This window comes from Podarcis filfolensis (assembly GCF_964270895.1).
Source record: "Podarcis filfolensis genome assembly, chromosome: 16".
Classification (NCBI taxonomy): Eukaryota; Metazoa; Chordata; class Lepidosauria; order Squamata; family Lacertidae; genus Podarcis; species Podarcis filfolensis.
Window position 1 is genome coordinate 16,927,349 of NC_139620.1, and position 26,393 is coordinate 16,953,741.

The following is a 26,393-nucleotide window of genomic DNA, read 5'->3' on the forward strand; positions in this document are numbered from 1 at the left end:
ATGTTGTTGAGCATCAGTTTCAAAAAACCGCAGGAGAGGGAGACTTGCTGTGGCACTAAGGCTCAGCACATGGACATCTTGTTGGCCACTGTGAAAACAGGATGCTGGACTAGAAGGACCACTGACCTAACCCAGCAGGCTCCTCTTAGGAGAACAGATCTCCTGGGTGAGCACCACTGAAATGGGAGCTTTCCAAAGGCAGGCCCCCATTTATTTTGGGATGACTATCCTACTGGATCATGGCTGGGGAGAAGTTTCTCTTGAGCTGCGCTTACTCAGCGGCCAAGAGGTCTTGGGGCCAGGCATGCTGCCATCAATGCTCCCAGTTTCCTTGAGCCATATTCTAAATAGCAACGCTGTCTGTTCCAACCTTCAGAAGATAGATGATTGTTTTGTTTTGGCTGGACACTAAGAGAAAAGGATGCTGGGATAGATGGGCCCCTGGCCTGATCCAGCAGCCAGACTCCTCTTACATTCTTATGTTGTGATAGGGTGTTGGGTGATAGGCACCCAACTTGGTGCCCTCCCAGTGTTGTTGCATCACAACTCCCACTGTCCCTATCCACCGATCTTACTGGCTAGGACTGGTAATCAGAGTCCAGCAACATTTGGAGAGTCCCAGGATGGGGGACACTGATGTACATCATTGTCATCGCAACAACATCCTGTTCACAGCATGATTTAGTAATAGCAGTCACTATTCCCAGGGTGTAAAACAACCCTGCTTTTAAAAATGAATTGGTGATAGTAAAACAGCAGGAGACAGGGGTCCAAAAATATATATATCGCCATTTGCAGCGTTAATGCGTGTGTTTGTGGGACAAAATACTAGATTCCCCCCCTCAAAGCCACTGCTTTTACTCCCCAAATTGTTATCTATTTGATGCATAAGCATCCATCACTTCTGAAAATGCCCCCTTTCCTCTCCCTCTATTTTTCTTGCATGTCTATAATTGTTAGGTTATAAGCCTCCATACTGTCCACCTGTAATTTTTTTATTTATTTTTTAGTTATAGTGGAACACTGGCCCTAAAAATGAAATGGAGAGGAAGTACCGGTGCTTCTTCATGCAGCGCACAGTTAAACTATGGGACTCAATTCCAACAGGAGGCAGCAATGGCCACCAACTTGGACTGTTTTAAAAGAGGATGGGGCAAATTGATGAAGAGGGTTGTCGATGGCTAGTAGCCATTTTGGCTATGCTGTTGCACTTCAGTTGGAGGCAGCAATGATGATGGATACTAGCTCCTGGAAACTACAGGAGGGGAGAGGGCTCTCCCACAGGCATCTGGTTGGCCCTGGGAGAATAAGAAACTGGACTATATGAGTCCCCTTTGACCTGATTCATCAGGCTCATCTTATGTTCTTGGGGTGGGGATCAATAATGTCAGCTGATCCAGCTTAAGGTGGTCATGCACAGGAGGAGGAAGAAGAAAGGAGGGCTCTTCTCCCTTCCACAAAGGGAAAATTTTAACAGGCTTTGTTCCTGAAGGTCTCTGAAAGAGCAAATAAATCTTGCACAAGCCAAGTACACAACCTTCCAAATTCTGCAGCAGATTTCAAAACTTACCCTTTCCTCCATTTGGCCCCAAACCAGAAAAACGGCATCACTTAAACCCTTCTGAACCTTTCTCATTTACAAGAAAGGACTAAGTGATAAGCTGCAGAAAGAGGGCTCTCCCCACCTCCTGGAGAAGCACAACCCTGTTTGGTTTGTCCCATATAACTGGGTTCAAGGAAGGAGGACAAAAGGGTTGCTTAATGCCAAAGACGCCTTGGAGCAAAGTCAGGCCCCACAGGGCCAGCCCTGCCCTGAGACAGGGTGAAGTTGTGGCCTCAGGTGGCAGATACTGAGAGTCGGGGTGTGGATAGAGCTGTGTATGCCTGTTCTGAACCTTCCTAAGCTAGGCCACATGTACACCATACATTTAAAGCACCATGACACTGCTTTGTGCAGTCACGGCTACCCCCAAGAATTCTGGGAACTGTTTGTTAAGGGTGCCGAGCATTGTACAAAGACCTCTATTTACACACACGGCTACAATTGTAAAATCATAGAATTGTAGAGTTGGAAGGAGCTCCAAGGATAATCTAGTCCAAGACCCTGCAATGCAGAAATCTCTACTAAAGCATCCATGATGTTGCATGACCAACTCTGTGTCCACAGACTTTTAGCATGTCACTGCAAACAGCTATTAAAATGCAAGAATTCTTCATGTGTCATCACCCTTTTGTATTACTCCTTTCACCTGTGGCATTATCAGCAGCAGCAGCTTCCCATGAGCACAATTATGTGGCAAGAATGTCAGGGATGGCTGTGAAAAGGAGGCCTTAATCTGTAGCGTCTCCTTGAACTTATTCTGTGAGAAGCATGAAGAAGCTGTTCAAAGACTGCCTGTTTTCAACAGCACAAAAAAGCCGCTCTGTAGAGGTCCTGTGTTTATCAGGCAACATTCATTCCGCCAGATCACCTCCGCTTTCCCAAAGTGATTTTCATTCCTCTTCACAGGGGACTCCAGGAACTGTGGCAGCAGGAGGGGAATAGGGGTCTCCTAGCAACTCTCAGCACCCTTAACAGGATTCAGTTCCAGAATCCTTTGGGGGAAGCCGTGACTCTTCAAAGTGGTATGACAGCTCTTCAAATATGTGGTGTAAATGTGATCACTGTCTCCTGCCCTCTGGTGTATTGGAGGAAGCTGAAGTAACATCCACCTGCCAGCCTGGTCATCTTCCATCCCTGTAATGGGGAAAGTCGCCATCTTGTCCTTGGCCTCAAGCGGCATAATGACTTGTCTCACAGAACAAAAGGCTGACAAAGAGAAGTGACGTTTTCTTCAATGAGCTACCAAGACGTTATCTTCTGGAAGCAAGCTCTGCCATCACAAATAGCCCTTACCCTTCCTGCCCGCCCACCTACCACACAACCAAAATATGTTTAACAACGTCTGTAAAAATACAAAAAAAGAAGAAGAAACTCCACAGAGGTTTCAACGTGCTAGAAATAGATGTTCTGAGACATGTTTTGCCTTGCAATTATTATTCTAGCATAATAATTATCATCCAGCTGGGAATCAGGTAAGTGGGATGACACATCAATAGAAAGGCAACTGGAAATGGCTACAAGCCAACATGGCTGAAGTTTGAGGAACTAACATAAGGCAGGACCCAAGCAGGACCCAAGCACAAGAGCTCTCTCCCCAACTGAGGGTTTCAGATTCAAAAGGATTACTGCCTCTAACCATGGAAGCAGAGCAGAGCCATTGTGCCTAGTAGCCATGGATGGCCTTCTCTAACATGAATTTGTCTAATCCTATTTTAAAACCACCCAAGTTGGTGGCCACCACTGCCTCCTGTGGGAGTGAGTGAAGGACTTTCTTTTACCTGCCCTGAATCTTCCAACATGCAGTTTCATTGCACATCCCTAAGTTTCAGCATTATGACAGAGGGAGAACTTCTCTCTATCCGCTTCCTCTGTGCCAGGCATTATTTTGCAAACTTCCATCACATCACCTCTTACTCTCCTTTTCTCTAAACTGAAAAGTCCCAAATGCTACAACTTTTCCGCATAGGAGAGTCGCTCCACCTGCTTGATCATTTCGGTTGCCTTTTTCTGAACCTTTTCTGAATACATGGACTACAAATCTAAATAACAAATGCAATTTCGTCCCCCACAGTCTGTAGCAGGGTAGCCCTCTCTACTGCCTTGTCCTGCAAAACATGCAGGCACAGGGACAGTCAACAAGTGAATAGCACACACGTTTCAGGTTTATGTACTGTACAAAGTGGCGCACTTTGATCTTACAGCCTCAGCTTGTGGGCAGCCAATAACATGAGGATCACAATATTGGCTTAAGAGCCAACAGCATCACTTGGGAGATGACAAACTACGTCAGCTGCCAAAACAGAAGTTTGGGAGATATATCAAGGTACTGTGCTTTGCCCCACATGACCTCATGCAATACACTGTTGCCAGCCTGGTGCTCTCCAGTTGTTTTGGACTACAATTCCCATCAGCCCTGGGCCAGCACGGCCGTTTTGGACTCCAGCTCCCATCAGCCCCAGGCAACAGGGCTGCCCATATTGGCGTAACAGGAGAGGAGTATGGATGCACAGGAAAAATTTAACAAGAAAAATGATACATTACAGCTACAAGCAAAATAATTTATGCATGAAAGATGAGGGGCATTTTTTAAGAGCAAACAGAGAAGATTCAAAACACAACTCTTCCAAGGTTTTCTGTTGTTTTGGTTTTTTTGCAAAAAGCTAGGTGGAAACGGAGCCAAGTTATAGTGCAGGGTCAGTTGGCGTAACACTGTCAAAAGTCCCTCCAGCTGGAATCTCATTAGGTGATCCTTGACAAGGCCCCCTCCCTTCTCAGCCTCAACTCCTCCATCTGCAATATGGGAATAAAGTTGCTGACCTCCTCTGCAGGGTCATCATAACAATTGCTAAGAAAAAGCAGCTGAAAAGTGTAAGAAGATCGTTGCTGGATCAGGCTAAAGGCCCATATTAGCCAAGCACCCTGTTCCTAAAGTGGCCAAGCAGATGCCTCAACTGGGAAGCCTGCAAGCAGGACCGGAGTCCAAGAGTATTCTCCCCACCTGTGATTCCCAGCAACTGATATTCAGAGGTACACTGACTCCCAACAGTAGAGGCAGAACGTAGCGACTGTGGCTTTCAGCCCTGGATAGCCTTCTGCTCCATGCATTTGTCCAATCTTATTTAAAGCCTCCCACAGTCAAAGGCAGCAATGCATCTGAATACCATCTGATGGAAACCACAGAAGGGGAGATTTGCTCTTGCACTCAGGTCCTGCTTGTGAGTTTCCCATTGGGGCATCTGGTTGTCCCCTGCGAGAACAGGATGCTGGATTAGATGGGCCACTGGCCTGATCCAGCAGGCTCTTCTTACCTTCTTATGTTCCAGGCAGGATGCAAAAACAGCAACGACAAAAACAGCACATCCCTTATACAAGATAAGTGGGATCCCTTCCTCCTTTGATACAGAGGGTATTTTTTAGAGACGCATGCCCTCCTACCCACACAGATCCTCCCAGATGCTTCTAACACCTTTCTGATTGAGTCAGAAACAGAAAGAGAGAGAGCACGACTTAAAACTTCAAACAAAACAATTATCCAGGTTATGTGTAAAGTCACTCAGCAGCTGCAGCAGCAGCAACCCCCACCCCCGCAAATCTCTCTTCAATAAGACAATATTGCTCCAAGCTTTCTACTGTCCCACTTCAGCACGTTCTAAGCTGAAAAAACTGAAGCACTGGTCCTTTTATGGATCAGAAGAGGGACTTGGTAGGATAACACTACTGACAGCGATGGCTCAATTTTTCTCATGGCAGTGTACCCAGCCTTCCTTGACACAGCCCCCATCTGCACTTTATATTTAAAGAAGTATCGTGCCACTTTCAACACAGTTCTCCCAAAGAATTCTGGGTACTGTAGTTTGTTAAGTGTGCTGAGAGTTGTTAGGAGGCCCCAATTCCCACTACAGACCTACAGTTTAACTATCTATCCCTCTTCACAGGGAACTCTGGGAACTGTATCTCTGAGAGGTAAATAGGGACCTTCTAGCAACTCTCAGCAAACTACAATCCTATAATGCCATGGCTGTTTAAAGTTGTATGATACTGCTTTAAATGTGTAGTGCAGATGAGGCCTCCATCTCCCATCAGCCCCCAGCCAGAATGGCCAATGGTCAGAGATAATGGAATTTGGAGTTCAACAACATCTGAAGGGCATCACAATATGCAATCTCCAAGCACTATAATGTTGAGCAAGGAAGATAGCTGTCTGACCCATTATGTCTGCTAAACAGAACCTACATGGCCAGGGGCACTATGCCTCAGGGACCTGGGGAGAAACAAGAAGGAATGGTCATTGCATCCTTGCTGTGGCTCATGAGCTTCTCAAAAATATCTACTTGCCCTTGTTGGAAATCCTGGACTCATACAAAGGTCTGAGCGAATGCATGGGAAATTGCTCTAAAACTGTCTAAATCAGGAATAATCAGCGGGAGCTGCAACAAAAGGTTGCTGCGTGGGGTGCCCCTGTGCAGGATTCCTGCCAGCCAATCGCACTCTCGTCCAAGCATTCCATTCCACACACACTTACCCAACAGCCAATCAGCATTCTATGGGTCACTGAGCATGCTCAGTTATCACCGGATTGCTGTTGGCTTCCATCCCTGCTTAGGGATTTCCCCCCTACCCCACCCTCATACCTCTTGTACTTCTGAAAATCCTGGGGTTCTCCCAAGCTTCCCAATACTTACTTGTGTGTGTGTGTTTTTTTTGTTTTGGCCATATAAGCGCCCACACTCACAGAATCATAGAATTTGTAGAATTAGAAGATACCTAAAGAGTCATCTAGCCCAACCCCTTGAAATACAGGAATCACAGTTGCAGCTGTGGACTTCAGAAACACAGGAAAGGGTGACAGGTAAATGCAAATTCTGCAGTAAATCTCAGAATACTCAGTGTTAGGGATGCAGAACTGGTGAGGGGGCTGTTACCCCCACCTGCTGTTTATGGGGTTTCCCAGAGGCATCTGACTAGTCAGAATTCTGGACCCGTCCAGCATGGCAGTTCTTAAGAATATGAGAGGCTTGGACTGAGATTTGGGTGGCCCTGGGTAACTGCTTCTCTCATCTGATTATAATTGCAAAGCACCTCAAGGGCCTCTGGCAAAATGATTTCTTCTAAAAGTAACTAAATCACAGCCAACTTTTATGAAAAAGGTATGACCTCTTGCGGTGGGGGGGGGCACTTCCACTAAGCTGGTGGCCAAATTGCATCTCTTCAGGGGTTTTTTTTGGTCCAACTCCCATTCAGCATAAGTTGGCTGAACACAGGGAACCCTTCACAGCGCAGCTTTGCATCTTATCAAACCAACGCAGAGGTTCATAAAAGATTATGAGTGACGCAGAGACCAAAGAAAGAGTAATGATTCGTTTATTCTCTCGAAGATTCAGGGTAACCGAGCCAAAGGGAACCATGATTGCCAGGGTATTCAGGACAGATAAAAGCTTAAGTATTTATTCACATAATGCATAATCAGCTTATGGAATTCATTGCCACTAGATGCTGGAATATTCACTAACCTAGATGTCGTTAAGGAACTGTTAGGCAACAAAGCAGGTGAGGGTGAGGAAAGTGAAAAGGGATACAGAGTTTGCTTTTTCTGCTATCAAGGACCATAGCTCAGTGGCATGCAGAAGATTCCAGGTTCAATCCCCAATGGCATCTCTGGCTAGGGCTGGGAGAAACTCCTGCCTGAAACCCTGGAGAGCCATAGCTAGTCAGTGTAGACAATACTGAGTAAGACAGGCCAATGGCCTCACTCAGTATGAGGCAGCTTCCTAAAACTTGCAGTCATCCTATGATGTTGGCTTGCAGTAGCTTTGAAGAAGATGGAAGTGAGCACACCAGTGTGAATTTAACTCCAGAGGTATAGGGTGCTCCTTTCCACCGAGTCAGACAACCAGTCCATCTAGCCCAGTTTTGCCTACACTGACTGGCGGTCGCTCTCTAAGGTTTCAGGCAGTCCCAAAGACAGGGAGGTTAAACCTGAGGTCTACTGAACACAAGGCAAGCACTCTACCACCAAGCTGGGGTCCTCAGAGGTCCAGCAGCAGCTATCGGTCACATAGAACCTCCATGTTCAAAGGCAATGTACCTCAGAATACAAACTGCTGAGGACAAACAGCACAGGAGGCCTGTTGCCTATGTGCCCTGCCTCTCCATTTTCCCAATGCGCCGCCTTGGACCCAAGAGACCCACTGTGGTTTGGCCTACTCACGTTCTCAAGACCCCTTCCTTCAAAGCGAGAAACTGCAAATCCTGCGCACCCTACGATGTCTTGAAGAACAAGAAGCAGTCCGCGTGGGTCTCTCAACAGAAAATCCGAAAGATACTTCAGTCCTCTGTGTGTGTGTCTCTCTCCAGACTGCAGGCAGAATCCCAGACACGGAAGGACCTGATGAGAGTCCCGAACTTTGGCAGCAGTTGGCCAATAGATAAACAAAGGCTGATACTGCAGGAGGCGAGCTGGGATCAGCTACCTAGGGAGGAACGCAATCGGTGGTGGTCAAGAGGGTCTTAACCCCTTTGAAAAGGGTTATCAGCTCAGATCATTTATCTCTCTTTCCACCAAACACTTAAGTTTGCAAAGTTCAAGATAACCTTCAGAAGATTCATTTTTTGTTCAGAGGAGAAAGCACTGCGAAGTGCAGGATAACTTTAATCTGCTTATCGACACAAAAGGAAGCACACAGGCAGGCTATGCTGCTCTCAAAGTGGCATCAGCCTGCTCCCCAATCTTCCAATCCTAGGCTCCAAAACTTCCAGCATTTCCAGGTCAGGCACAACCCTTCAGCATGCTAGCTGGACAAAAGTAGTTTTGGGGGCCAGCCCGCTTTTCCCACTGGGGTGCAATTCAGAGGAGTTACATGTTCCAAGGAGAAACCAAAAGTGCTCATTGTTCCCTCGGCTTTGCTCAATAGGTCAACAATATTTCTCTGAAATCCTATGGAGGTTATGGTACATTACACCTTTTGCCCACCCCCTAGTCTGCTCCACCACCACCATCTAACCTACCAAAGCATCAGACTGGCTGTAAAAAAAGAAGAATAAATCATAGAACTGTAGAGTTGGAAGAGACCTCTAAGGATCATCTAGTCCAACCCCCTGCAATGCAGGAATCTAATCTAAAGCATCCATGACGGATGGCCACCCAACCTCTGCTTAAAAACCTCCAAGGAAGGAGAGATCACAACCTTCTGAGGGAGACCATTCCAGTTTTTTATAACTTTATTTAGTAGGAATATAGGAAGCTGGTCCATCTAGCTCAGCGTTGTCCACACTGACTTGCAGCAGCTTTCCAGGATTTCAGGGAGGGAACTCTCCCAGCCCTACCAGGAGATGCCATTGGGGATTGAACCTGGGATGCTCTACCACTAAGCTACAGCTCTTCCCTAAAAGAAAAAGAAAAACCCTAGCCCTTGTGGTTCTGAATAAATAGGAATATAAGAAGCCACCTTATACTGAATCAGACCATTGGTTCATACAGATCAGTGTTGTCTACAATGACTGGCAGCAGGTTCTCCAGGGATTCAGGCAGGAGCCTCTCTCTCCCAGCCCTATCCTGGGATTGAACCCGGCATGCAAAGCAGATTGCTCTGCCACTGAGCTATGGCCCTTTACTGACATTCTCAAATGAAAACAGAACTGCCAAGCAAAAACAACAACCCAGACACAGATTGTGCTAGCTGAGGCGGATGGGAGCTGTAGCCCAAAAACATCTGGAGGGCATCAGGCTGATAACACATACTGGACTGGATATGAAACATTATTGGAAATCAATGGTAGCATTTCATTCCTTATACCGACCACCCTGCCAGAACAAATCATGTGCAGTCCAGGGGTGTAACACCAGACACCTCAGTGTTAGTAAAGAAGGTCAAGGGACACCTCCCAGCTTCACACCTTCCATGGTCCACTAAACTCTCCAACACTCTGCATTTTTGTGTTGCATTTTTCCACCAACCCGGTGATGCAAGAATATCAATTTTGCATGGAAAATTCTTGGTACACCTCCCACCTTCTGGGTATCTCTATTTTAGCTGTGACCAAGAAGAAGACTATCAAGCCCTTGGTACCAGCACTGCCAACGGAGTAGATTCAACCTCAGATCCTGAGCGAAGTAACCCAAAGTCTCCTCCTGACCCAATCCCCATCGAGCTCTACTAAGCCATACAGTCTCAACAGACATGAACAGGGGTGGGCGAAGCACCATTGGAGATGCTGTAGAAAAACGGTTTGAGAACAAGGCCCAAGGAATGCTCACGTGGTCCTGCGTCTGCAAACTACCAAATTCCCCAATCTACCACCTACTGAAACCAAGGGGAAAGTGGAACTACCAAACCTCTGAGCAAAATAGGGTCTGTTTCAACCCTAGCAACTTCTTGAAATAGAAAAAGGAAAATTAACTTCACATTCTGCTTCTATCATGAATTTCATTTTTTTGTACTACCAAGGGACACATGTGCACACCAAAAGAAACAAAGTGAAGGGGAATTTTATCCTAGGGGTTAAATTCTGCTCCAAATCAGTTTTATGTTGTCACCAGAATTGGAAGACTTTAGAACAGGACTGGACAAATTCACGGAGGAGGCGGCTATCAATAGCTGCCAGCTACAATGGCTATTGTTCTACCTCTGCTGTTGGGAGGCAGTATGCCTTTGAATACCAGTTGCTGGAAACTGCAGGAGGGGCCAGTGCTGTTGCCACTCAGGTCCTGCTTATAGGCTTCTCACTGAACCATCTGGTTGGCCACTGTGAGAAAAAGATGCTGAATTAGATGGGCCATTGGCCTGCTCTAGCAGACAGACTCTTCTTGTAAGTTCTTATGAGTTGACACTCTCATAATGCAAACTTGGAACACTTATTTCTTATTTGTGTTGTCTTTTTTGGGGGAGGTAGGCTATTTGGTGTTCACTAGACCCCTTTTAATATTTAGTATGAACACAGTATTTCACCAAGGCGTTTTTTGTTCTTGATTTTTATTCTCTCCTGTTATGAATCCTGTATTTCACCTCTGCTTCTCTTCTGTTTACTCTTCCTGACAGCACAAAACGAGGGATTTAAGTTAACATTGAGAGGCTAAAAGTACTCCAACAGCCTTTGTGTTGTGCTATGTTTTTGGAACAGCCTACCAATAACATCCATCTTTTTTTACATTAAACCGGAGCCATTTTGAAATCAGTCATTAACTTTATTTCCAGCTAGGGCTTCAAAGGGGTCTGCTGAGCCCCAAAAAGCAGATTGATGCTGTCAACAAAGGCAAATGATGTTCAGAAGCCAGCTAGGGCAAACCGCAGCAGTCAGGATGTTGGCCCAGATCTGCATTGCTGAGCCTATTACTGCAGTGTTATTTGAGCTCCCAGGTCTCAGGTTTGCACCCTGAAATCTCAGGGTCTGGGATGCTCCTGACCTGGTAATCCTGTTCCTTCCATATTCGTTTCACCAGTTGGTTGGCAAACATCCATGCCCTTCCCAAAGGCCAATGTTCAAGACGTTCTCATTTCACCAGGAATTTGGACTGTTTTAACTTGGTACCTGGCTACCACAAAGTGTTGCTGTGGGCTAGGGTCAGGGATGCTTCTAGTTTGAGCCACATTTGGGGCAGGCTTTCTTATTCCACTCTCCTCAGGTCCATACACAGATATGAATGCCGACCTGAGGATTAAGACACATACTCAACAGAGTAGGTAAGGGCCTAGGTCCACAAGGAACTTACAAAGGGACCCAGGGGGCTGCCTCCTCATTCCTTTATACATATTTAAACTGTGTGGCAGCCTGGCCACAGAGCTGCTCTAAGCAGCTTAAAACATTTTTAAAGTTAAAGGGATAGAGAGACAGACCGCTTTGTAAGTACTTCTTCTTCTTAGAGTGGGCAGAACGGGGGGCAGGAGGTAGGGAGTATGGAATGAAGCCAGCTCAAGATACATTTGCGGACTGAGTTTTGCAGTATTCTCATTGTTTGATTTTACTGCAGGTAGCTGTCTTTAATTGGTTTCGTAAGCAAACAACCAAAGCACAAATGGAAATGTTTGCATTGATGGTCATGTTAAAGAATAATAATTTAGTCTTGAGAAGGTTGATTCTGAGGTTTGGGACTTGGGAAGACAGATTTTGATATGATTTTAATTAGGAACTAATGAAAACTTGTCAGTTGACCCAGGACTGTTATGTACAATGGAGGCTTGGAGTGAATTCTTTCGCCCTCCATCTCCTCTGGAGGTTTACATGCAAAGAATAAAAGCCTATTACCTTCATATTTATTTATTCCATAAATAACAACACCCTTGTGGTCCCAGGCCCTAAGGAAGTTAGATTGGCCTCAACCAGAGCCAGGGCCTTTTCAACTCTGGCTCCGGCCTGGTGGAACGCCCTGCCTCATGAGACCAGGGCCCTGCAGGATCTGATTTCTTTCCGCAGGGCCTGTAAGACAGAGTTGTTCCGCCTGGCCTTTGGCTTGGAGCCAGTTTGATTCCCTCCCTCCCTCTCTTTCTTTTTTCTTTTCCTTCTCCTCCTGCGATGAGGCTACATTTTAATATTTTAATGTTCCATTATTTTAATGTTGTTTTTTATTTTTGTTTTTAAGTTGTAATCATTCATCTTGTTTTTATTATTGCTTGTAAGCCGCTCTGAGCCCGGCCTTGGCTGGGGAGGGTGGGGTATAAATAAAAAAATATTATTATTTATTATTATTATTATATCCTGTTAGTGAATTTCCCATAGGAACCTGGATGGCTGCAGGGAGAACTGCATGCTGGACTAGATGGCCTAATCCAGCAAGACTCTTCTTCTGTCCTTCATTCTGCACATTTCAAGAGAGATCGTAGCTCAGGGGTGGAGTGCTTCTGCTACAAGAACACTCAGAAAGCAGAAGAATGAACAGTGCTGGCCCAGGAAAGAATGTAAGAAGAGTCAGCAGGATCAGGCCAATGGCCCTCCTAATCCTGCATCCTGTTCTCACAGTGGCCAACCAGATGCCTGAATGGGAAATCTGCAAGCAAGACCCAAGCACAAGAGGCCTCTCACCTCCTGTGGCTTCCAGCAACTGGTATTCAGAAGCATTACTGCCTCTGACCGTGGAGGAGGAGTCAAGCCATCCTGGCTAGTAGCCATTGATGGGTTCCTCCTCTGTAAATTTGTCTAGCAGTCTGAACTGGTGATACAAGGCCATTTCCAAGGCTCTCATCTTTGGGCCTTTGACAATGGGAGAGAACCATACACCTGATAGCAGCCATCCAGGAAGGGGCAGAGACAGTTGCGCAGAGGAAGCACTCTCTGTGGCACCCACCCAGACCACGGAAGCGGCAGAGCCTCGCTCACATGCTGGCAACATCTTCGTGAGCAATGGGAGTTTCGGCTTTCCTCCAGGTGCCACAGAAATACAAATAATAGCTCTAATAACCCCGTTGGCTCCCCTCCATCTCCCATCGCTCCAGCGTAGCTGTCAGCATCCGAGAGGAAAAAGAAAAAAATAAACCAGAAAATGCTTTCTCCCTCTTCTCTCCCACCCCCTCCGCTTTCCACCCCTGCAAAATTAAACAGCGAGATGAGAAAAACATAACAAAACAACAAAACGCTTGTCAAGGCTGGGGAGGGCGATAAGCGGTGGGAGGGAGGGGATAGAGAATAAATATTCAAATCTCCATGGCAAGCAATTTATTAAAACTGCCAAGCCGGAAATAAAAAATCAAGGCTTTCTGTGCTAAAAGGTGTCATTCCTTCAAACGGCCGTGGCAGCGTGCTCTAATGAGTGAATTATGGATCAAATCCCAAGGAGCCACATTAGCGTATGGCTGCGCAGAGGACATATTGGAGACGTAATGTGCAGGCTGGGAAAGGGTTGCGTGTGTGTGTGCAAACACATTAAATTCCCTCCCACTGCACAGCGAGATCTATCGAGAGTACAAGTTCCTTCCTGTGCACCAAACTTCCCAGAAAGAGCAACTGCAATAACTGATTAGATTGACTAACAAGGGGGGGGGAGCTCGGTTGCCTCATTAGGCTGGTTTAAGCCCCCACTAGTGCTGGCAGAATCCAGTCCGTCCTGGAATACACTTGCTGGTTCAACCAGCATATGCAACTCGGCAGGAGAGGAAAGGGCAGACACAGAAAGCCTCTTCATGAGTTACGGCCCAGATGACGGCAATGAGATGGGCCAGGCTGGATCAGGGCTGGATCCCCTGGCCCTGGCCCCACTGTTATGACCCACTGAGCCATGCAAGCATTAGGGGCTGGAGGTTTAAGTGGGGAGCCCATTGTAAGCACACAGACTTCTAAAGTGGATTGCTTTATAAGATCGGAAGAATTCATGGTGGGTAAAGCGATCAATGGCTACCAGCCACACTGGAGCCATGCTCTGTCTCCACAGTCAGAGGCAGTAATGCTTCTGAACCCCAGTTGCTGGAAGCCACAGGAGGGGAGCGATGCTCTTGTGCTCAAGTCCTGCTTGCGTGTTCCCCACAGGCATCTGGTTTGGCCCCTGTAAGAACAGGATGCCGGACTAGATGGGCCATGGATCTGATCCAGCAAGCTCTTCTTCACGTTCTTAAATAATCCCCACTCCTGTCTTTCAGCCCCAACACTTTGGCAGTATTGAGGCTGTGCAGTTGGGGATGCAATGGAGGGTTGCGGGCAGCAAACCCAGGCCTTACAAGACTGTAATCAAGTAAAGAATGGAAAACAATATAGCCGATAGAATGTGTCTGCTCTGCAGGTCGAGGGCCCACATCACCTCCCAAAGCAACTTTCCAGGGGCCACATGCCACTGGTGGGGGCCAGAAGCAAAATCAGACAGGACAATGGATATGGCTCTTGGTATTGCCCATTATGCTACAGTCACGGAAAAGCCAGAGGTTTCTCCATGCAGGAGAGCAAGAGGCATTACCATAGTTCATCAAGGACACATTCCATCCAAGCAAAAACACTCAAGGAAGGGGTGGAGCATAATCAGTGAGGGGTGTGGCCTGGATAGGAGGTGCGATCTGAGGAGAGTCCCAAGGTGTCTTGAATGATGGGGAGACTTCCTGGGGACGGTGGTGTGATGCAGAGGAGGAGTCACCAATGGGTCATCAATGGCAGCTCCTCTAACTCACCTCACCCCTTGTTCTGGTCTGAGCAGCCCCTCCATGATGCCTCCTTAGAGCTCGGGACACGACACCACTGAGAGCGTTTGCTTATACAGAAGCTGTGAAAGCTCAGGGCTCTGTGTGTGAGTGTGTGTGTGGTGTTGGAGTAGTGGACCATACAAATTAGGCGGCATTTTGTCCAAGTACAATTCAGCACGCTCAACCATCCCCCTCGATGCGGGGCCTTTGCTACGCCACCCTGCCCTGGCAGTCGATCAAACCTTCTGCAGCTGAGGCTCTCGACTCAGGGTCGCGAACTCTGTGCTGGGAATTTTTTTTACCCAATTCAGTCCATCGACATGCCTTGCCAGCAGCATCTGCATTCTGAAACCGGCACAAAAATTGTGCACATGTAGCAGAACCGTGTAATTGACAGTTGGTGCAGCCAAGTAGCTGAGAGCAGTGGTGTCATCAGGGCAGAATTGGGGGGGAGCAGAAGGGGCCCCCAAATGCAGACATGTTTTGAAAGAAGAGGTGGGGAACCTCAGGCCTCTAGTCCTGTCTATCCGGCCCTTGGACTCCCTCCAGACAACATCCCCCCCACCCTCTGCATCCTCCTCAAGTGCTGGTACCCGACTGGGACATGTCCTTGAACTATGACTAAGTCTCTTGCTTGCCTCAGTGGCGAGATGTACTGGCCTTTGCATGGCTGCAAAGTGCCCTGCTGCACAAAGGTAATCCATGGATCTGTACATTTTTGCTCCTGGCCCCACCTACTACTACCATGTGGCCCCTGAAAGGTTGTTTCCAGGGGAATGTGGCCCCCAGACTACCAAAAAAGTTTCCCAGCCTCATCTAAAAAGCTGTAAATGCTGTAAGACCATTAAATCCAAAGATTAAAATGATCACTGCCTAAGAGAGTGAGCTCTGAAATCAGAAACACCCCAGTTCAAGTCCAGCCTCTGCCAAGAACTCACTAGCCTCTCTTTCTTGGCTTGTCTGCCGTGTGTGGAAAATAATATTGGTACTACCTATAGGATTATATGTCAGAAGGCAACTAGGCTGCTTGTGGGGGCAAACTACCCCCAACATAGAACATCGCTTGTGGGATGTGCACTGGCTACCAATTTGCTACCAGGTCAAGTTCAAGGTGTTGGTACTAACATAAAAGGTTCTATATAGCTCAGGACCAGGTTACTTGAGATACTACAGTATCTCAGACCAGGGCTTTTAGTAAGGCTGCTCCTGCCCTGTGGAATAGGATTCCTGTCCAGATATATCAGGTCCTCACTGTCTGCATTTTCCAGAAAAAACTGAAGATGTTTCTGTTCCAATGGGCTTTCCCAGCTGGATAAATGGGTCTCTGCCACAAGTGTCCACTTTTAAACTGTTTTTAATTACAGTATTTTATATGTAAATCACTTTGAGATAATGGTTTAGAAAGCAATTAATAAATCAACTCTAGTAATATTTTTTTTTAATTTGAACACATAGACAGACAATATGAATAGTACTTTTGCTATTGCAATTTCTCATATTTCACTCAGTTTTTATTTGCTGCCTTTTGTATATTGTTTTTCATGTCATTATTGATTTAAATAATGTTTGAAAAGTGTTAATTCTTTTTTATTATGTAAGCTTCAAAGAGCACTTCACATATAAATCCGCAAATAAATAAATCATGTTTGGCATAATTGGTTCCAATATGTTTTTATGTAATACATGATATTTTATTGTATGCCTTTTTATTCCACCTTGCCACACAAGAAGCTCAAGGCAGTTGGAATTATTTATTATTGTTTGTCTCCCCATCGTCCCCCCACCTCCCTGGCTAGGCAGTGAGAGGAACTGTGGAGAGAAACTTATTCAGCGACTCCTCTCTGGCATCGATTGCCCACATGAACCTTCGAGCCAACTTTCACAATAATGAGAGCTAGAAACTTCCTTTTTTATTTATGATTATCATTTTTTAATAAAAGTTGATGTTGGCTTTCGCAGCCAACATCAAACGCTTTGCACGTAGCTTTGGGCCATTATAAACCCAACCATACACTTTTCCTGGCTCTCAAAAGCCCCCGTTATCACCTCTGCTCCATCTGATGTTTGAGAGCAAGGTGAGCAAAATGAGAGAATTCTTTAGAATAAGAGAGAGGAAGAGGAAGGTATTAGCCTCGCCCAACAGGTACACAGATATCAAGCGGTTTCATGGGGGGGTGTTGGGGTGAAAATGTGCCTTGCCTGGGACAGCAGCATCCACATTTAAACTGCTGCAAATTGCCGTCTAGACTGTCCCTAGGCCATTCCCTCTTGGCGGTGGCGCTTTAATTACTGCGCCACTTATGATTAGATGGGGAAGTAATTAAGCCAGGCTGGGGAGGGCACGCACTCCTTGCATGCTCTGTTCCCTTTGGGGAGATCCAATCAGAGGGATGCCAGCCCTTCCCTTCTGCCTCCCTTTGATCATCTAATCGAGGACAGAAGAATCCAGCTCACGTTCATGACTAACTAGAGACATGCAGGAAACGGGGCCGAGAGAGCAAATTAAAATCTGCAGCTGAGAACTGCTTAGTACTCTAAACTCATATACCAACACCCAAAAACTACCAGGACTGGGGGAATCACAGTGCACCCACAGACCTGGATACATGTCACCACGCACCTCAATTAATTTACTTATTAGGTGCATGCATTTCAAGGTTAGGCAGTGAATAAAAGCTTAGGTGCCCAAGTGCCATTCCTCTGGTATGCAGGGGTTTGAGGAGGAGATTTAAAACAGAATGTAATACTGCTTTTGTCAACATAAGAAGTGCCTTGCTGGATCAGGCCAAAGGCCCATCTCATTCAGCATCCTGTTCTCACAGTGGCCAGCCAGATGCCCCAAAGGGAAAGCAGCAAGCAGGATCCAAGCGCAAGAGCATTCTCTTTACCCCTATGGCTTCTAGCCACAGATATTCAGAAGCATTATTGCCTCCACATTGGGGTGGTGGTGTTCAGGTATGTGTGTTGGGAGCATATAATTTAAAACAAGATACCACTTTGATATTCTCTGGAGAGTGAAAGGCAGTATAGAATTAGTTTCATTAGCGAAGAAATAAACCAGACATCGTTTTTGTGCGCTTCTGATTACATCTGCTAACTGGCAAGACGCCTGCCACGGCGGATGGGCAGGGCAGGTGCAGCAAGCAGGCTGGCAACTCACAAGGCCAACCCGTTACAGATGGTTTACTACAAAGATAAAACAATAAGATTATCACCCAAAAAATTAACAGTAATTTTAAACGTCTGAGCAGTTAAAATAACAATAGACTAAAACCAGATTAAAACTTGCATCAAATTTCTAAGCTTCCAGTTCTAAACAGAAGCAGTTTAGTCCTGCTGGCCACATGACCTGGAAAGCTGTCTGTGGACAAACACCGGCTTCCTTGGCCTGAAGTGAGATGAGCGCCGCACCCCATAGTCGCCTTTGACTGGACTTAAGTGTCTAGGGGTTCTTTACCTTTTATACCCTTACCTTTTAGTTCCAAAAAAGAATATTTTTGGCAGGCGCCAAAAAGAGTATAGTGGTACCTCGGGTTAAGTACTTAATTCATTCCGGAGGTCCGTTCTTAACCTGAAACTGTTCTTAACCTGAAGCACCACCTTAGCTAATGGGGCCTCCTGCTGCCGCCGCGATGCCAGAGCATGATTTCTGTTCTCATCCTGAAGCAAAGTTCTTAACCCGAGATACTATTTCTGGGTTAGCGGAGTCTGTAACCTGAAGCGTCTGTAACCTGATGCGCATGTAACCCGAGATACCACTGTACAGCGAAGGGGCCTGCCCGATGCCAATGGGCAAGGAGTTCCAAACTGCAAGCACTGCCACACTGAAGAATCAAGTTTTTACAAATGTGGGATGGGAATTATGTTCACAGTGGCAGTTCTGCCACCTCTTCAGCCACGAGAGAGAAAGGGCAGGGCAGCTGAGGATTTCCCAAACCTGGTGCCTTCCAGCTGTTTCAGATGGCAAACTCTCCGCAGCCAGGGGAGGTTCAAGGGGGGGTGGTCCTCTCCGGGTACCATTCCAAAGGGGGGTGACAAAATGCTGACCCCTGATTGGCAGCACCCCCCAGGATGCATGCCATGTCCCCTGGGACAAGCGCCGCTCTGGGTACCGGAGCAGGTTGCTTCGCCTCTGTCCGCAGTCCCAGCCAACACGACTGTGGAGGGCCCTTGGTTCAGGGACAGGTCAGTCAGTAGAACATAAGCTTCTGAATCTCAGGGTTGCGGGTTTGAGCCCCACACTGGGCAAAAAAGATTCCTGCACTGCAGGGGGTTGGACTAGATGGCCCTCGTGGTCCCTTCCAACTGCACAATTCTACAATCAGGTGGGAAGCGGCCCACTCCAGGAGGAACAAGGCGCTTTCCCTCTCCATCTGCTCTGACTACAGAGCTAGTAGGAGGTTGGGGTGGGGAGGCCGGAACGCCCAGCTCTTCAGAGCCAAAACTATTAACTAAGCCAGCCGGCCAGCCACGTATAATGCCCATACTGCTGTGCTCAAAGCCACCCCACCTGGCCACGCTTTGACTCTCCGAGCGCACACAGATGCTACAATTACCACCGCAATTTGCAATCCATGCGAAGACGGGTTGTTCTCCCCGCACCCCACTCTTTTTATGATGCTGCCAATAATGGCATAGCGGGCAGCAGCCAAGGCAATAAAAAGCTTCTCTTCATTCTTTATTTTTAAATAATTTGCTCGCTCCATAATTCATATATAAATCCATCCTCTCCGTGGTCTGGGATTGAACAGCTGCAGAATAAAAACAAGCCCCAGAGAAGACCTGCCCATCCGGGCCAGCACCTCCCTAAGCGGTTTTGTCTCTCTGGATTAATGCAAGGCAAGGCAGAGACAGGTGAACCTCAGGCCTCGCAGCCGAGGACAGCACTCAGGGAGGAAAACTGGGCACTGGAATTGGAAGGAGAGAAGGCCCACTGGTTTGCGGTAATGGCCAAAAAGATAGAAGGCAGCAGACAATCTAAGCCAGGCTTCTCCAGCCTGGTGCCCTCCACATGTTTTAAATCAAGATTCTAGTCCTTAGGACTATGAGGATATGCCTAGATTCATATAGGCTCCGTTGCATGCTCAAATCGGAAGGCTGAGTCAGAAAGAAAAGGAGTTTCGTCAGATCCATGCAACAAGAAAGGTGCCTATTCCAAGAGGGTTGGTTATGAAGCCCCCTGGAGAAGGGAGAGAAATGTGCTGGGGCCTGGAGGCCTCCAAAGAAAGGCATCCCTGCGTCAGGAAGACTCCCTCCTCTCCTGCAAGCACTCCCAGCCAATTCCCCGCTTGGCCCTCTGCCTCTTCATTAGTTGCCAGATTGTTGGCCCTCCGGGTAGGAAAGAACTGCCGTTTTCTCTGTAATGCCATTGCCGGAGAAATCTAATTAAACCGTGAAGATTCAGCAACTGCTCCTCTGGGCTACAGCAGCAGCAGCAGGCAGGGGTGGGCTCGTGGCAGGGCCAGAAAACGTCCAACAGGCCCCCAATGATGACGACACCCCATCAAAGAGAGCAGCACGCATCCTCTTCGACTGAGCTGCTTAGGGGCCAGGAGCGAACTGATCACCCCCCTGAGCAGCCAGGCTTTGTAATAGAGTTGGCAACAATTAGCAGCGACGGGGCATAAGGCACTTGAGCAATGCGAGATGTGGTTAAGGCTCCGTTCCCTCTGCCTCTCCATGTTGCTGTTTTGCAGAGTTATTCCCACTGCCCTGTAAGATGTTGCAGGACTTCAAGCACACTGGTGAGGGCTGATGGGAGTTGGGGTCCTGCAGCATCTGGGGGGCACCATGTCGGTGAAGGCTGCTGTTCTGCATCTTGCACGCACACCCACACCCCACTCTCAGCCTTCATTGAGAGCCAGTGTACAGCAGTGGTTTCAAGCACTGGACTGGACTTGGGAGGACCAGGGTTCAAATGTCCACTCAGCCATGAAGCGCACTGGGTGGCTTTGGACCAGTCACTGCTTTGGACCTTCATGCCTACCTCTTCCTCTCTTATACAAGCTTATCTTTTGCCACCTCTCCCTAACACCCTCCTTCAGAACTCCAGCTTCAGGCAGACCCTCCAAGGACTGTCTTGGGCCCTCTCCTGATCCTGTCTCAAGGAAGAACTGCTGCCTGTCTGTCACAAATCTCAAGTCCATCATCAACCAACTGGCTTTCTCCACAGCATTGCCCCCTCTTCTCCTCTGCTGCGGCTTCATCCTTCCTTTTAAGATTCTACATCATCTTTTGCCAACTAGGTCCCCTTAAAATGTTTTAGACCACAGTTCCCATCAGCTCCAGCCAGCGTGGCCATTTTGGACTCCCATCAGCCCCAGTCCAAATGAGCCATTATGGTGGAACAGATGAACTGAGTCAGCCCAGGATCCACAGGATCCTGAGCTGGGCATACTGCCACCACTTGATTGATTTGCCTATCCTCCACCCCTACCCTGCTCACCCAGCCTTCTGCCCCAGATGGGAGGAGCAGCAGGACTGTGAACGCAATAGCGGCTGCACCACAGCCCAGCTCTAAAGACTGGATTACAGCCTGAGATCCTTTGGATTGACTAACCAGGCACCCCCTAAAGAAGAAGAAGAAGAAGAAGAAGAAGAAGAAGAAGAAGAAGAAGAAGAAGAAGAAGAAAGAAGAGGAGCACAACAGGCTCCCCCCCCTAAAAAATGTTGATAATTTAATTATTGTTATGTATAAAAGCCGTAGATAGCAACTGTCATTTGGGAAGAGGCATCCCTTTCTTCTTCACCTACACAGGAAGAGGGAATGCTTCTATAATGATGTCTGACACATCATATCCAGGCTCCATGTAAAACAGAAGAAAGCACTCTTTTCATCTTTAAAAAATATTGTCTTCTTCATAGACAAATATTTGCAGATCTAGTCAATTAACCACTCCAAACTTGTACAATCAATCACCTAAGATTCCTCTAGGCTGCTGGCAGAAAGAAACTGGATTTTAGATTAACGCCTTTTCTTTCTCCTGAGTAAAACTGTGCTGAATGCCAGCACTGCCAGCTGAACGTCCCAGCTTAAAATACAACCCCCCCCCCAGCTAAAGAGGAACCAAGCGCACAAACCACAACACACCCTGAGCTGCTGACAAATCAAAAAAGGCTGCTTATCTGTTGGAAGATTCACGCAGATGAAAGGAAGTACTTCTGCATGCAGCAGATAGTTAAACTATGGAACTCACTTCTACAGTAGGCCGTGATGGCCACCAATTTGGATGGCTTTAAAAGAGGAATAGACAAATTTGTGGCAGTTAAGGCTACCAATAGCTACTAGCCACAATGGCTATGGAGGCAGCAATGCTTCTGAACACCAGTTGCTGGAAGTCACAGGAGGGGAGAGAGCTCTTGTGCGTTAGTCCTCCTTGCTGGTTTCCCACAGGCCTCTGGTTGGCCACTGTGAGAGCAGGATGCTGGACTAAATGGGCCATTGGCCTGACCCGGCCGGCTCGTCTTACGTTCTTATCTGTGCCATGTGAGAACGACACAACCAGATCAGCGCCACGATCCAACTCTGTTTGCAGAAGCCCTCGACACCAGAGTGCCGCAGCACACGCAAGACGCATCATCACTCACTCCTAGGCCACAGACATGTTTTATTATAAGCAATTGCCGCTGCCTTGCCGCGATGGTGGGAATTGATGGAGAATGAAACACGCAACGAGCTCATCAGAAACTCTCCAGGGGCTAAACGGGAGGGGGAAGGCAGACGGAGAGAGGGGCTTGCAATGAGTCCCTGGAACTGGCTGACAACAACAGTTCTTGCAGGCAAACACAGAGATCCAGAGAGGTCGGTGCGTAAGGAGCATTGATTAAGCAGGGAGGCAACGATTGCTAGTCACAGATATTAAGACGTCTCCATCAAGGCAGCCACACTCCTCTGAAAAGGAAGATAGGATATCTCCGCCATGTTGGAGGCAGGAGAAAAATGGGAGATGAATCACACACAAGGCATTAAGGTTGTCCGGGGTGTGGGGGTGGAGATTAGAGCTGTCTTGCTTGGCTTTGGTCCCTACTCTAACCATGTTCTGATGTCTCAGATTTGATTACACCATGCAAATTAAGATTAAGATGTCTTCCACCATGAATCCCGAGGAGACACTAGCCAAGTCAGGATGAGCGGTGGGTGGAGTTGGGAAGGGCCCAGCGGGATGGAACAGGCAGCGTGGCAACAGAGGAGTCACCCCAAGAGAAGTTATGGTCAAGGAGTCGGGTCCTGAGGAGGGACCCAGTGGCATATTGCCCCAGCACTCTGCCCCATCCCCTCTGACGTCCCCCAGGTGCACTGTACCCACTTCAGCCCCGGCTCCTGTGCCAGCCTCACCTCTGGCACTACTCGGGCCTGCCCCCATCCCATCCTCTCAGGAGAAGTCCACCGCCCAGTCTTGTTCAGAGCTGGCGCTGATGCCCCCTCTATCGCCGAGGACTTGGAGACACCAGCACAGGCGTGAACAGACAGCTCAGGTGTAGACCACCAGGAAAAGCTCCTATTTGTTTGACCATTCCAAAGGAACATCCCACTTGCTGCCCTAAAGTTGTGTCCACCCCCTTCCCATATAATGGGACCCAAGGGGGGAGTGTAGTTCGCTGCTTCAGTGTTTTAGCTTGCTTAGCACTGCACGGCACCTGTTGTCCCTTTGAACCCTCTTCTGCTTGTGTACCATACCAATTTGAGCATTAAAAGATTTCAGCAGAAAACGTAGCACGAGCTCGTTTTCTGGTGTCACCTTGGTGTCACCCTCCAGTGACAGCCAAGGCACATGAGTCTTAGGATCCCCTCCCCGGCACCACTGATCTCAGCAGTCCCAGCAGCAAAACTGGACAAAGGCCAGGGATTATGGAAGTTGTAGTCTGAGGAGGAAGGCGTGATGTTATATTTGCTCTGCAGTTTGTTTGCTTCTTAAATATCAGCCTACCCCAACCTTCCTCCTCCAGATGTTTTGGACTACATCTCCCATCAGCCCCAGTGTCTCCATCAGCCCAAGCATCATGCAGTCTTGCTTACTGGGCAGATGGGAGCTGCAAGTTCAAAACATCAGTCCCACCCACTTCCAGCATGTGGCCCGCGGAAGGCTGCCTATGGTTATAACGGCCTTTGCGCTAAAAGGTCACACACACCAACCGCTTAAGAGGAACCACCCCGTTCCATCGTTGCCTTTATAGGCACCTTAACTTTACAGAAGTTTCAGAGTCCGGATCTTCATTTAAATCTAAAGATCAGTCAATGCCAGACAGAGGAAAGGTTAAATCAATTACAAATAATCGATCTGCTGGCAGTTTTAATCTTCGCATCCTTGGCATTAGAGCCAAAACAAGTTAAGGGCTGCGTTGATCCTCCCAAGACAAAAAGAAAAGGCCTCAAGCTGCGCCTAAACACTCGCCTTCAATTTGTCAAGAGCTCTCTGCACAGCCGCAGAGATTCGCGCCACGAGAATGCTGTACCTTCTAGTACCTCTTACTTTCTATCACCTGGACAGATAAGAGGGGCTGCCGCTGGGAAGGTAGGCTCAGCAGAGATATCAGGGATGCATTGCAGAAAGAAAGAGATAAAACAGGGAGATTAAGAGGACAGCAAAGATGGAGTTTAAGGAGGCAGGCTGGAGAATACATGCTCAAAAGGCAGAGGAGGTGGAAGGCTGAAGCTATGCAGGAGGGAATGAGGAGGTGGGAGTGATAATCCTGGATGTGAGAAGATACTTTAAGGTTCCCACTCCACCCTGCCTTGTAGGGATATGTCAATTCTGCAGGAGCTGCTGGGGGGACAAGGCCCTGGAAGTGGTTGTGGGTGCTCAAAAGCCGATGCCTACAAACCGTGCATTTTTAAATGGGACTCAAGTTTCTAAACGTCATGGCCACAGAGCGAAGCCTGGGAGGATGTGGGCAGTCAATGCCTGCTGAGAAGCCAGAGAGGGGAGGTCCGAATAAGGTTTACACTGGCTGAGAGTGGGGCTGAGGGGCCCTTGCCCCTCTTATGATCAAATAAAGAAGAATGTGTAAGGAGGGAAAAAAGGAAATATGCAAATTAGCACTATGCAGATCATTTATTCTGGTAGCTGAGTCACGCTTCTCTCTGCTTGGATTAAGGACCTGAGCGAAAGACTGAAAATGTGTTGAAGCACTAAGTAGATGCAGCTCCTTGTATAAAAGGAACAGAGGATGTTGCCTTCTGGTGTTGTCTGCACTGACAGGCAGGAATGGCTCTCCAGGGTTGCAGGCAGAGACCCTCTTCCAGCCCTACGTGGAGATGCCCCCTGGGAACTGGACCTGGGACTTCCTGCATGCAAAGCAGATTATCTCCCACAGAGCAATGGCCCTGCTCCAAAATGAAGATTTCAGTGTCTCTTGCCTCTCCTGGACCACCATGGGGCTAACAGTTCCCTGTCTCAGCACCTGCGCCAACGATAGCTAGCCATGACCGTCAGAGGCAGCAGTGCTTCTGAACAGCAGTTGGTGGAAACCACAGCGGGGAGAGGGGTCTTGTGCTCAGGTCCTGCTTGCAAGTTTCCCATGGTTGGCCACTGTGAGCACAGGATGATGGACTAGATGGGCCTCCTTGGTCCTGTCCAGAAGGTGGTTCTTGTGTTTTCTTCTGCACTTCGTGCAGTGCAGAGTTAAACTATAGAACTCACTCCCGCAGCAGGCAGTGATGGCCACCAACTTGGATGGCTTCAAAAGAGGATTGGACCAATTCATGGAGGAGAGGGCTATCGATGGCTACTAGCCACAATAGGTCTGCCTCCATGGTCAAGAAGCAGCAATGCTTTTGAATACCAGTTGTTGGGAATCACAAGGGGGCAGAGATGCTGTTACGCTCAGGACCTCCTGGAGGGCCACCCATTGGGGCACTGGGTTGGTCACTGTCAGGGCAGGATGCTAGACTAGATGAGCCATTGACCTGATCCTGCAGACTCTTCTTATGCTCGACACTAGGTGTTGCTCATGGTCAAGCTCTGCCACTGAACCACAGGCTTGCTGACCACTGGCCCACTGGAGCCTAGTTCCATCTTCCTCTGCCTGCTCCTCAAGACCTCACAGCAACCGTGTCACCCAAGAGCTGCCCAGCTGTAGATGGTGGGGACTGAGACTGGGGCAGATGCAGTGTCCTCTTTGCTCTGCTGCTCCCTACCGGTCCTGAAAAAAGGAACTTGCAAAGTATGAAGATTTAAAATAAAAATGCAGCAACTGGGCTTTTTTTACCTTTCCCTCTGGAGCTGCACTTCTGATGAGGCTTCGGTTAATTATCCACTGAGCTGTTTGCGCAGTGGGGGCCCAGTTACAAATTAAGCAGAGCGCCTCTTGCCGCTGTGAGGGGTCAAGGCTGGCAACAGTGGCACTTCGGAAACCAAATATTTACAAGCCAGATCTGTGCCCCTGAAACGCAGCCACCCTGACCCAGAGCCCCCGGGTCCGCTTCCCACAATCCACAAGTAATAATTATTAATAACAGAGGCCGGTAGGCGAGTGGATCAGAGAAGGAAGGCGGGTTTCAAGGCAGGGTAGGAGGCCTCTATTCTGAGGAAAAGAAGCCGTCCTCAATTTTTAAGAATTGCCTTGCTGCATTGGGTCCAAAGCCCAGAAGTCCAGCTTCCTCTTGCCTGCGATGTTATGATTAGGGTGTCAGGCTAGGAGACCTGGGTTCAAATCCCCACTCAGCCATGAAGCTCATCTTGGGACCATTACCAGCTGTC

General features: G+C 47.9%; 1 protein-coding gene across 13 annotated transcripts in view; it reads right to left on the reverse strand.

Annotated features, from left to right (window-relative positions):
* Positions 1-26,393, reverse strand: part of PC (pyruvate carboxylase) — a 269,742-nt gene that overhangs the window by 215,146 nt on the left and 28,203 nt on the right. The window contains exon 1 of one of the 13 annotated variants that reach the window (XM_083589356.1): positions 7,861-7,994. The exons of 11 other annotated variants lie outside the window; for them this stretch is intronic. The gene's annotated coding sequence lies outside the window, so the exon portion shown is untranslated. Of the gene's footprint in view, positions 1-7,811; positions 7,995-26,393 lie in introns of those variants that run through there. One more of the 13 variants, XM_083589355.1, reaches the window with a different exon arrangement.